The sequence below is a fragment of the Macaca mulatta genome, chromosome 5, assembly GCF_049350105.2.
Source record: "Macaca mulatta isolate MMU2019108-1 chromosome 5, T2T-MMU8v2.0, whole genome shotgun sequence".
Classification (NCBI taxonomy): domain Eukaryota; kingdom Metazoa; phylum Chordata; class Mammalia; order Primates; family Cercopithecidae; genus Macaca; species Macaca mulatta.
Genome location: NC_133410.1, coordinates 37,090,942 through 37,102,149, shown reverse-complemented (window position 1 = coordinate 37,102,149; position 11,208 = coordinate 37,090,942). Strand labels below are relative to the sequence as shown.

Here is an 11,208-nt window from a genome sequence, read left to right as displayed (position 1 = left end):
AGCTTGTACTTTGCTTGAGACTCTGGGTAGGGATTGAGTGGGCCAAGCTGGGGGGAGTTCATGATCAGAAATAAAAACTCCAAGCCTGTGTCACACAGAAGCAAAACATGTGATTTATGCTCACAAATTAGTGCCAGAATCCTAAGCTAATAAAGCTATGTAAAAACGCCCCAGTAACTGTGTTAGTTAGAGAAGTTATAAATATCTTCTCCCAGATTGTCAATTGTGTTTTAAATGTTTATACGGTCTTGTTGTACAGAAGTTTTAAATTCTAATGTGGCTGTATCTTTTGCTTTATGGCTTAGGCTTTTTGTGTCTTGAAAAATCTTTCTCTATCATCATATCCTAAAGACAATCTCCTACAATTTCCTCTAAAACATTTAAAGTTTGTTGTTCATATTTAGATCTTGAATTTAACTGGGATTTATTTATTTATTTATTTATTTATTTATTTATTTATTTTAGAGGCAAGGTCTCTCTCTGTCACCGAGACTGGTGTGCAGTGGTATGATCACAGCTCACTGCAGCCTCAGTCTCCTGTGCTCAAGTGATCCTCCTGCCTCAGCCTCCCGAGTAGCTGGGATTACAGGCACATGCCACGACACCCAACTAATTTTTTTGTTTAACTTTTTGGCAGAGACAAGGTCTCACTATTTTGCGCAGGCTGGTCTCAAACTCCTGGGCTCAATCAAGCAATCCTCCCAGGTCGGCCTAAAGTGCAGAGATTACAGGCATGACCTACCATGCCCAGCCTTGGGATTTTATTTTTGATCTGGTTTTGGATATGACTTGAGGCAGGGATCTAATTCTAGCTTTTCCACTTGGATAGCTAACTGCCCCAGATTTTTGTATTCAATAGCTCTTTTTCTTATAGACCTATGATACCGTGTTTGTCTTATACCATTTTCCTTTCATACATATGCCTATTCATTATTCTTTTCTATTGGTTTACTTGTCCATTTATTTGCCAATTTTACTTCCTGTACCTTTATAATACATACTACTATTTGGTAGTATAATTTCGTTCTTCTTAGTGTGAAGAATTGTGAAGGGTCTGAGAATTTATTCCACTTGCAAACTAACAAGTTAGCCTGTCATGGGTACAATAAAAATGGTGAGTCAGAGGCAAATGATTTTGTTGCTCAGAGTACAGCAATTCTAAGCTTCATGTTCACCTCATTTACCCTTGCACCCAAGTCCTATGAGTGACATGGAAGGGCTAAGAGGATGCCACACACAATACAGTGAAGAACTCAAGTTTAGGAAACCCCACACTTGCTAGCAAATCTGCCAATCCTTTATCCAAGAGGAAGCCATTTCTTCATTATCCTGGACATCAAACAAATCTGCCATTGCCCTGGAGGGAGACACTACTTCTACCTTCCCAAGCTGTTTTCTGTACAAACATCCTTGAAACATAGTACAGAAACACACACACACACACACACACATCTGTCAATGCCTCTCCTGAGAAGATGTGCAGAAATACAAGAGACCAATGGAGAATTGTCTCCTAACACTTACTTACTCTTTTTCTGTATTATTTTGCCTGTTTTGGTCCTTTACTCTTCTTTAGGAATACACAGATCAATTTTTATAGTTGTTTCAAGTAGCACTATGTTGCTAAATATAAATTTATAATTTAAATTCACATATGTTATTTAAATGTGTTCTTTACAACCACATGTAAATAGTATCTTATAATTGTTATTGTAAGTGTATAAAGCAATATTAACAGTTTAAAAAAGACCACAAAACAAAAAGTTTTAAAAAAGTAAACAAAACAGTGACAGTAACAACAGAAACAAACTAGAAAAACCCCTGAGGCCTTGCAGAAGCAAACCCAAAATTGCTTTGTAATCGCATTCCTGCAGGGTAGGGCACAAAGAGCTCTCACCAACTCAACAAACAAACAAAACACTCTGCCAAAGATCGAAAACAAGAAAGCTCAAAACACTAGCAAGTAACTGACTCTGAGGGACAGTCAACACGCACACCCAAGTGCAGAAATAACATTTCAAGAACTTCAGGTTATAGAACAAATGGAAAGAATAAAAGAAGTATTTAGAAATTATTCCAAAACTGAAAGCAAAAACAGGAACCACAAGAATGGATTTGGGCACTAATCGAAAAGAAAAGGAAGATCTGAAAAGAGAGTGAATAGAACTTTGAGGAGTTTGTAAAAAGTCACTGAAATTCAAAACCCCCAAGAAAAGTTAGCAGATTAGAAACAGCTAGAGAGGCTGGGTGCAATGGCTCACGCCTCTGATCCCATCACTTTGGGAGGTGGAGGTGGGCGGATCACTTGAGGTCAGGAGATCGAGACCATCTTGGCCAACATGGTGAAACCCTATTTCTACTAAAATATAAAAAATTAGCCAGGCATGGTGGCTATAGTCCCAGCTACTCAGGTGGCTGAGGCAGGGGAATCGCTTGAACCCAAGGGGCGGAGGTTGCAGTGAGCCGAGATTGTGCCACTGCACTCCAGCCTGGCAACAGAGCAAGATTCTTAAAAAAAAAAAAAAAAAAGAGCCAGAGAGAGATTAGTAAACTAGAAGACTGCTCCAATGGAGTTGCTAAGAAAGTAGCACAGAGATAAAGTAGTGGAAAACAATAAATATGTACCCAATGAAACTGCAAAATACTGAAGACAAAAGTCTTAAAAGCAATCACAGTGATCAAAAGACACAATCTCCCTTATGTGAAGTTCAAGATCAGGCAAAAACTCATCTATCTGTTCGCTGTCAGAATAGTGGTTATTTCTGGTAATTAAGGGCAGGGTTCCAACTGGGAGGAGGCATAGGGTATCCTTTGAAATGCTGAGATTGTTTCATGTCTTCCTGGTTACATGCTGTATAAATATGTAAGAAGTCACTGAGCTGTACATGCAAGACTTTGTGCACTTTATTAAATGTATATTATAGATCAATAAAAATACTTTTAAAAAAGTAATCAGAAAAAAAGAAAGACTACCTATAAAGGTGTAACAGCTGGATTAGCAGCCCACTTTGGTCAGAAACAAAAAAGTCCAGAATGTTATCCAATAGTTACTTCAAAATGCCATGGAAAATAAGCATCAACTTAGGTCCTTTACCTAACAGAACTATTATTAGGTGACTAAAGACATTTTCAGACCAAGACTAAAACAACGTCAACAGGTTGGTGAATCTATATAAGCATTAACCTTCAAAAATTGTAATTATAGGCCAGATGCAGTGGTTCATGCCTGTAGTCCAGCACTTTGGGAGGCTAAGGTGGAAGGGTCACTTGAGCCCAGGAATTTGAGACCAGCCTGGGCAACAAAATACAAAAATTAGCCAGATGTAGTGGTGTGTGCGTGTAGTCCCAGCTACTTGGGGGGCTGAGGTGAGAGGATTGCTTGAGTTTAGGAGGCAGAGGCTGCAGTGAGCTGTGATCATGCCATTGCACTCCAGCCGGTGTGACAGAATGAAACCCTGACTCAAAAACTTTTTTATAATTTTGAAGGGTTTTTGAATTATCCTGCATGCACACACAGATACACACATACACACACACCGAGAGAGAGAGAGAGAGAGAGAGAGAGAGAGAGAGAGAGAGGGCTGTGAAATGATGCATGGGAAGAGTATTCATTGCAGCATTGTTTGAAACAGCATAAATTAAAAACAACCTCAATATTCATCAAGAAGGGAACGGATTAAATAGATTATATTACACCCATATATTGGAATATCGTTTAGGGATTAAAAATAATGAAATATATTTTTGAGTATGATATAGAATAAATATATTTCTATATGAGTTAGATTTTCTGCATTAACAACTGCAAAATCTCAGTGGGTTATAACAATGAACATGAATTTCTCATATACTCCATCTACACAGGAGGAGAAAGTGAATCATTGCAAACATCAAACATGATTTCACAATTGCTAGGTTAAACAACGAGAGTGAAGAACAGTGTGTACAGTGCCCTACCACTTCTATAAAAGAAATCGAGCCAAAATAATTCATCATATAATTGTTTTGCATATAAGATCTCTGGAAGAACACGCATGAAACTGGCAAAGATGGCTGCTTTAGGGCATGGGAACTAGGTGGCTGCACTAGGGATATGCTGGACTTATTTCACTGTTTACCCTTGGCACCTTTTGAATTTTATGCCATTTGAATATATTATCTAAGAAAAAAATTAAATTTCCTGTATTGTTTGGGTGGAGGCTAGAGATAACAACTTTAGACTTGATCCAGCAGGTATAGATGGTAAGATTTTAAGAGTAATCACAGAAAGAATTGGAATTGAGCATACAACTAAAATGGCACAGGAAAAGAGGGGTAAAAATATTCTCTTGGGCACGTAAAAAAAAAAATATATATATATATATATATTTAAGAATCATTCGTGTTTTTTTCTGTAAAACTACCTTTGCATCTCATTTGACCCTTTTTCTATCAGGTTATTACTGTTTCTTTTCTTTTTTTTTTTTTTTTTTTTTGGCATTGATATGTAGGGTCTCCTTTTACATTAGGGAGATAAGGCCTTTGTCTGTGACACAGTTGCAAATATATTTTCCTAGTTTGTTGCAGGATTTTATGGAATGTAGGTGAATTTTTCAGTCTTTTAAAAAAATAACTTGAGTCATAGTTAGAAAGCCTTTCCCATTTTAAGATTATAAAAGAATTATCTAATATTGTCTTTCAATACTTCCTGTATGAGTCTCATTGTTTTCTCCAGGAAACTTTTATGTAGGCAGAAACAATACTGAGTACAACTGCATGTCTTTTAAGGGGCCTAATACCTCCTGTGTGTCTTCTCCAGTAGAGAATCCATTTCTACTGATGATCTTACATTTTTCCCTAATCACTGATTAGTGTCCTCTACGCAACTGGAAAAAAAATGGGTTTCACAATGATTTTGAAAAAACAACTTGATTTTATTCTCATTATAGAGGAAGAAATTAAAGTTTAGAGATGTTAGGAAACTTGTTCAGTATTACATAGAAAGTAGTGGTGTTGGAACGGAAACTCAGGCTGAAATCTTAACTCCTACAGGCTGTGATGGGCACAACTTAGAAATGGTATTTCTTTGCAGCTTGATTGAGGTATAACTGACAAACTGTGTGAATGTAAGATACATAATGCGATGAATTGTATACAAATACATTGTGAAATGATTACCACAATCAAGTCAGTTAACACACTAATCGCTGTAGTTACCATTTTGTGTGATGATAACATTTGAGATCTACTCTGTTAGTAAATTTCAAGTATACAATACAGTATTGTTAACCATAGCTGTCATGTTGTACATTAGACCCCCAGAACTTGTTCATCTTATAAGTGGAAGTGTGTACCCTTTGAACAACATCTTCCCAATCCGTTCATGGCCCAGCTCCTGGTAACCACCATTCTACTCTCTGCTTCTATGAGTTTGACTGTTTTTAGATTCCACATTTGAGATCACACAGTATTTGTCTTTCTGGGTCTGGCTTATTTCACTTAGGATAATGTCCTCCAGGTTCATCCATGTTATCACAAAATGCCAGATTTCCTTCTTTTTTAAGGCTGAATAGTATATCACAGTATCTCTATCCATCATTCATCGGCACTTAGGTGGCTTCCCTGTCTTGGTTGCTGTGAATAATGCTACAGTGAACATAGAGTGCAGATATCTCTTTAAGATAGTAATCTCACTTTCTTCGAATATATACCCAGAAGTGGAATTCCTGGATCATATGGTAATTCCATTTTTAATTTTTTGAGGAGCCTTCATACTGTTTTCGATAATAGCTGTGCCAATTTACATTCCCACCAACAGTGTACAAGGGTTCCCTTTTCTCCACACTCTTGCCGACACTTGTTATCTCTTCTTGTCTTTTTGAATAATAACCACCCTAACAGGTGTGAGATAATACCTCGTTGTGGTTTTGAGTTTTGCGGATAGTTAGTGACAGTGAGCACCTTGTTATATAGCTGGTGGCCATTTGTATGTATCTGGAGAAATGTCTATTCAATTATTTGACCACAAAAAAGAACGAAATTATGTTATTTGCAGCAACGTGAATGGAACTGGAGGTCATGTTAAATGAAACAAGCCAGGCACAGAAAGACAAACATCGCATGTATCTCACTCATATTTGGTAGCTTAAAAAGTTGATCTCCGAGGTCAGGAGATCGAGACCATCCTGGATAACGTGGTGAAATGCCGTCTCTACTAAAAACACAAAAAATTAGCTGGGCGTGTGGCGAGTGCCTGTAGTCCCAGCTACTCAGGAGGCTAAGCCAGGAGAATGGCGTGAACCCAGGAGGTGGAGCTTGCAGTGAGCCGAGATCATGCTACTGCACTCCAGCCTGGGTGACAGAGTGAGACTCCATCTCAAACAAAACAAAACAAAACAAAACAAAAAAAACAGTTGATCTCGTAGAAGTAGAGAGTAGAATGAGAGATACCAGAAGCTGGAAAGGGTGGGGGCAGTGGAGGACGAAAAGAGGTTGGTTAACTGTACAAACACATAGTTATATAGAGAGAATAAGTTCCAGTGTTTGATAGAAAAGTAGGGTGACTATAGTTAAAAACAATGTATTGTAGATTTCAAAATAGCTAGGAAAGAAATGTTCCCAACACATAGAAATGATCAATACTGTAGGTGATGGATACCCTAAATACCCTGACTTGATCATTACACATTGTATGCATGTTATAAAATATCACATCTACTCCATGAATATGTACAAATATTATATATCAATAAAACATTTTAAAACTCCATTCATGAATTTTGCCTGTTTTAAAGTCTGACTCTTTTTCGTTATTGAGTTGTATGAGTTCCTAATATATTTTGGATGTTAACCCCTTATCAGATATATGGTTTGCAAATACTAGAAATGATACTGATTATTCTTTTCTTTTACGTATTACTGTCAATATCAGTAAACGAGGCAGCGAAAAGATACCAGTTTTCGAAAACAGAGCTGTACACACTAAATGGGGAGATTATGAAACATGGTTTAGAAATCTAATTTGCTCATTTGTCCAATGATATTAATACTTAGCAATTTATAAATTGTTCTCACATGGATTATCTCATGCCATCCTACAACAAAAAGATATTTCAGTTGTTAAAATAGCATTTGTTCTCTAGGAAAATGGGAGGAAAGCGACATATATACAATGTTATTCATAGCAACAATGAATTAGCAAAAGATTGGAAATAAATGTCTATCTTTTAACTAAGGGACTGCAAAGTGTGTGCAGAACAGTGTGTACAGTATGCTCCCACTTGTGAGCAAATGCGTAATACTTCAACTTCTTCATCCTTTCAAGTTTTCTAAATTCAGGAAATGGTACATTCAATATATTTTTTTAAATCACCATGATAGTCAAGATTCTCCCAAATAAAAGGATACCTTGGCCACAAGTTCTGGGTCTCTTTAGTCTACAGGGTTAGTTCATTCAATCTGAAGTATACTTCACTAATATTTTAGGCTTTCACTCATTACCTAGGCTCTGGCTTGTGCAGCTAACTGGCAATTCTCAAAGAAGTAGAAGCCTGACCAGCCTGACCAAATCCCGTCTCTACTAAAAATACAAAAATTAGCCGGGCGTGGTGGCATATGCCTGTAATCCCAGCTACTCGGGAGGCTGAGCCAGGAGAATTGCTTGAACCCGGGAGGTGGAGGTTGCAGTGAGCTGAGATCGAGCCATTGCACTCCAGCCTGGGCAACAAGAGGGAGACTCTATCTAAAAAAAACCCAAAAAACAAAGAGGGCTGGGTGCTGGTGGCTCAGGCCTATAATCCCAACACTTTGGGAGGCCAAGACGGGTGGATCACAGCCAAGAGATCGAGACCATCCTGGCCAACATGGTGAAATCCCATCTCTACCAAAAATATAAAAATTAGCTGGGCATGGTGGCACGCACCTGTAGTCCCAGCTACTCGGGAGTCTGAGGCAGGAGAATCGCTTGAACCAGGGAGGCAGAGGTTGCAGTGAGCCGAGATCGCGCCACTGCACTCCAGCCTGGCGACAGAGCGAGACCCCATCTTAAAAAAAAAAAAAAAAAAAAGAAAGAAAGAAAAAAGAAATTGATGATAGAAAATAGATGATAGAGAATAACCCGGACCAAACTGTGTAACATCACAGATGTCTTTTGGAATCTTTTTCTTTGTCTTACATAGTGGACTCGCTCCAGCCTATTGCTTGCCACAGAAATGCAGACTCCAGGGCAAACTCTGTGGCTATCACACAGTGCAGTGTCCTTTCACAGAAGATCCACAAGATCCTAAATGCATACTTTCTGTTCGGACTAGTCACAGGATATGGATCTCAAGTGGGTCCATCCTTAAAAGCACCACAAACTCATCCTCAGTTAAATCTCTTGGTGTCTTATCAACAAAAGTAATGGTTCCAGTTCCAGGCAGCACACCAAAGTACATGCCATCCGAAGGCAGACTGCCCCGTCTCCTCTGACCTGTGGTTGCATCCAACACACAGCTGATCCACTCAACCAAAGCCTTCATCAGATCTCTTCGTGGATTCTCACAATGTGCTCACATTTCTTCCTTTGTGTGCTGATCTTCATAACTTGACACAGAAATGTATTTTGTTCTAGAACAGACAAATAATCAGCGAAAACAAATCTCTAAGGGCCTAAGGTGTGAGAAATCACTTTCTTTGAACTATTGAAGCCCCAAGGAGCTATCTGAGGGCATTAAGTACTTGTTCATCAAGCTTGACGTAAATTACCAAGCCTGCTTGAAATAGCTCACCAGTCCTTTCTGCCTGCTTCTAAGGGTGACCTGCCTCCATCAGTCTGACAGTATTCTGTGTGAGTGACACAAGACACGTCGATTCATGTTTTCTTTTTAACTGATTCCCATTGATAATTTTGATAATTCTCATTATGCAGAGCAAAGCAGGAGAAGGCACACTGGCCACTAATAACTATCCTTGGTACTTTGAAAACAACTGGATGGTGGAAGTGCCACCCTCCTCCGCTCCCATCAAGTATTTTTGCCAAAAAAAAAAAAAAAAAAGTCAAACCTGAATCAGATCATGCTTCTTGATTTAGTTGTACTAGTTTACAGGAAATCCAGGGCATATAGGAACATGTTACACCATGAGGAGACAACCAGCAATATCCAAAATGCAGGAAACTCTGAAGGACAAATGATTTGGTAGTTTGGAATAAACTACAAGAAAAATTAAAGAGATGAAGAATGTTTAGATTGAAAGATTTCAGAGGCTATCCATCAAATGCAATGAGTGAATGTTATTTGAATCCTGATTCAAGCAAAGTGTAAACAAAACGTATGAGAGAAATGGGGAAACTTGTACACTGAGTAATTGATATTAAGGAACTGTCAACTTTTTTAGGAGTGACAACAGTAGTATGGTTGTCTTGATGCAGGAGTTTTGCTTCTTCACTCAGCTACATCCGGGCTCTTGTCTCACCAGGAAGAATTAGGCATGCAGACATTGAGGAGTGAGTGGAGTAGAATATATTAAGAGAAAGGAAAGCTCTCAGGACAAAGAGGGGACGTCGGGGGTGCTTCTCCGATCTGAAGACAGGAAAGTTCCCCCCAATATAGCTGAGCCCGGGGTTTTTTTATGGGCCCAGAATAGAGAGCGTGTGCTGACTGGTTTGTGAGTATGCAAAAAAGGTCAAAGCGAAGACTCTACTCAAAGGTGGGAACAACAGTGTAGAAAACAAATTAAGAAAAACTAGGTATATGTAAAATAGGTGAAAGATAGGGATCAATAAGAGGAAAGCACATCAAATGGGAAGGCAAGTTCTCAATCCAGTCTGAGGATTTACCTGGGACAGTTTCCGGCTTGAAGGTTGGGTTTCACTGGGAACCTGCCCCTATCTGCCTAGGCATTTGCCTGCCTTTATCAGTGTGTGTAAACAAGTCCCCATCTTTTATATATACTGAAATATTTACTGATATAAATACTGAAATACTTACAGATACAATGACAGGCCTGGGATATGCTCCAGAATTGCCCAGTGGAAAGATGGGGAGCAAGGAACATATAGGTGAAACTAGATTAGTCATGAATTGAGTTTTGCTACAGCTGGGTGATGGCTACTTGGGTGTCCACCGTACTATTGTTTGTGTAAGTTTGACATTCTCTGTAAGATGGATAAGTAAGAAGAAATTCTCAAGATCAGAAAAAGACAAGTAAAAAGTCGCCAAAGGTCCTGGGCAAGTGTTTTGAAGTGTCGACGTACAGAGTAGACTGCAGGGTAGGGAGGTGGGGAACTTGGTGGGAAAACCTAACTTGAGGCCAGACTACATTTAAAGCAATTTAAGGACTTCGGAGTGGGAAAGTCCAAGTAGGGAAATGGTGATACAAGGATGGGGCTTGGCAGAGACGTTTGTAGTCCTGCACTTAGGATAATGAAAGCCACAAACGTAAAGAAGTGTTCAGGGGGCAGAGAAACCCTTACACCATAGGGAATGAACCAACTAGGAAAGGAAAAAAAAGAAAGCCTGTTGAGCTCATAAAGGAGGTAATTAGCCCAAGCTCCCATCTCCAGTTTACTCTTGTTTTAGTAAACCAAGAAACACCTCTCAGAAACGGAGCTCCATTTCACTCTTGCCACCTAGAGATTTAAAAAATCTCGGTGGCTCACACCTGTAATCCCAGCGCTTTGGGAGGCCGAGGTGGGTGGATCACGAGGTCAGGAGATCCAGACCATCCTGGCTAACACGGTGAAACCTCATCTCTATTAAAAATACAAAAAATGAGCCAGGCGTGGTGGCGGGTGCCTGTAGTCCCAGCTACTTGGGAGGCTGAGGCAGGAGAATGGCGTAAACCCGGTAGGCGGAGCTTGCAGTGAGCCAAGATCACACCACTGCACTCCAGCCTGGGCGACAGAGCAAGACTCTGTCTCCAAAAAAAAAAAAAAAAAAAAACCAAAACTGTCTTTTTCCAGTTAAGGTGAAATAGTTCGGAACAACGCATTTTAAGGACATAATCAGGCTCTGTCATCTCTGTAACTTGCAACCCTAACTTCCCTTTGGAAGTTGCGCAATGCTATTTTGAAATGGTTTCAAAAGCTATTTAGACCTGGAGCTGGCTCTTTGGTCTGTGTGCCCAACTTCATTCCACACCGGGTTTGGGCCAAACACTAAAGTGGCCTTCACTGGACTCAAGCAGGAGGTGGCCGACAGCTCTGCTTCTCAACAAGAATCTACACAAGGGAGCCAGGTGGGAAAACAC

At 39.5% G+C, this 11,208-nt stretch overlaps 1 long non-coding RNA gene across 1 annotated transcript; it reads right to left on the bottom strand.

Annotated features, from left to right (window-relative positions):
• Nucleotides 1-7,662: 7,662 nt before the first annotated feature.
• LOC114678276 (uncharacterized) lies at nucleotides 7,663-10,901 on the bottom strand. Its single transcript, XR_003729598.2, has 2 exons — nucleotides 9,022-10,901; nucleotides 7,663-8,586 (listed from the first exon to the last, which is right to left on the bottom strand). It is a non-coding gene; the product is annotated as an uncharacterized LOC114678276 (long non-coding RNA).
• Between the last annotated feature and the right edge of the window lie 307 nt (nucleotides 10,902-11,208).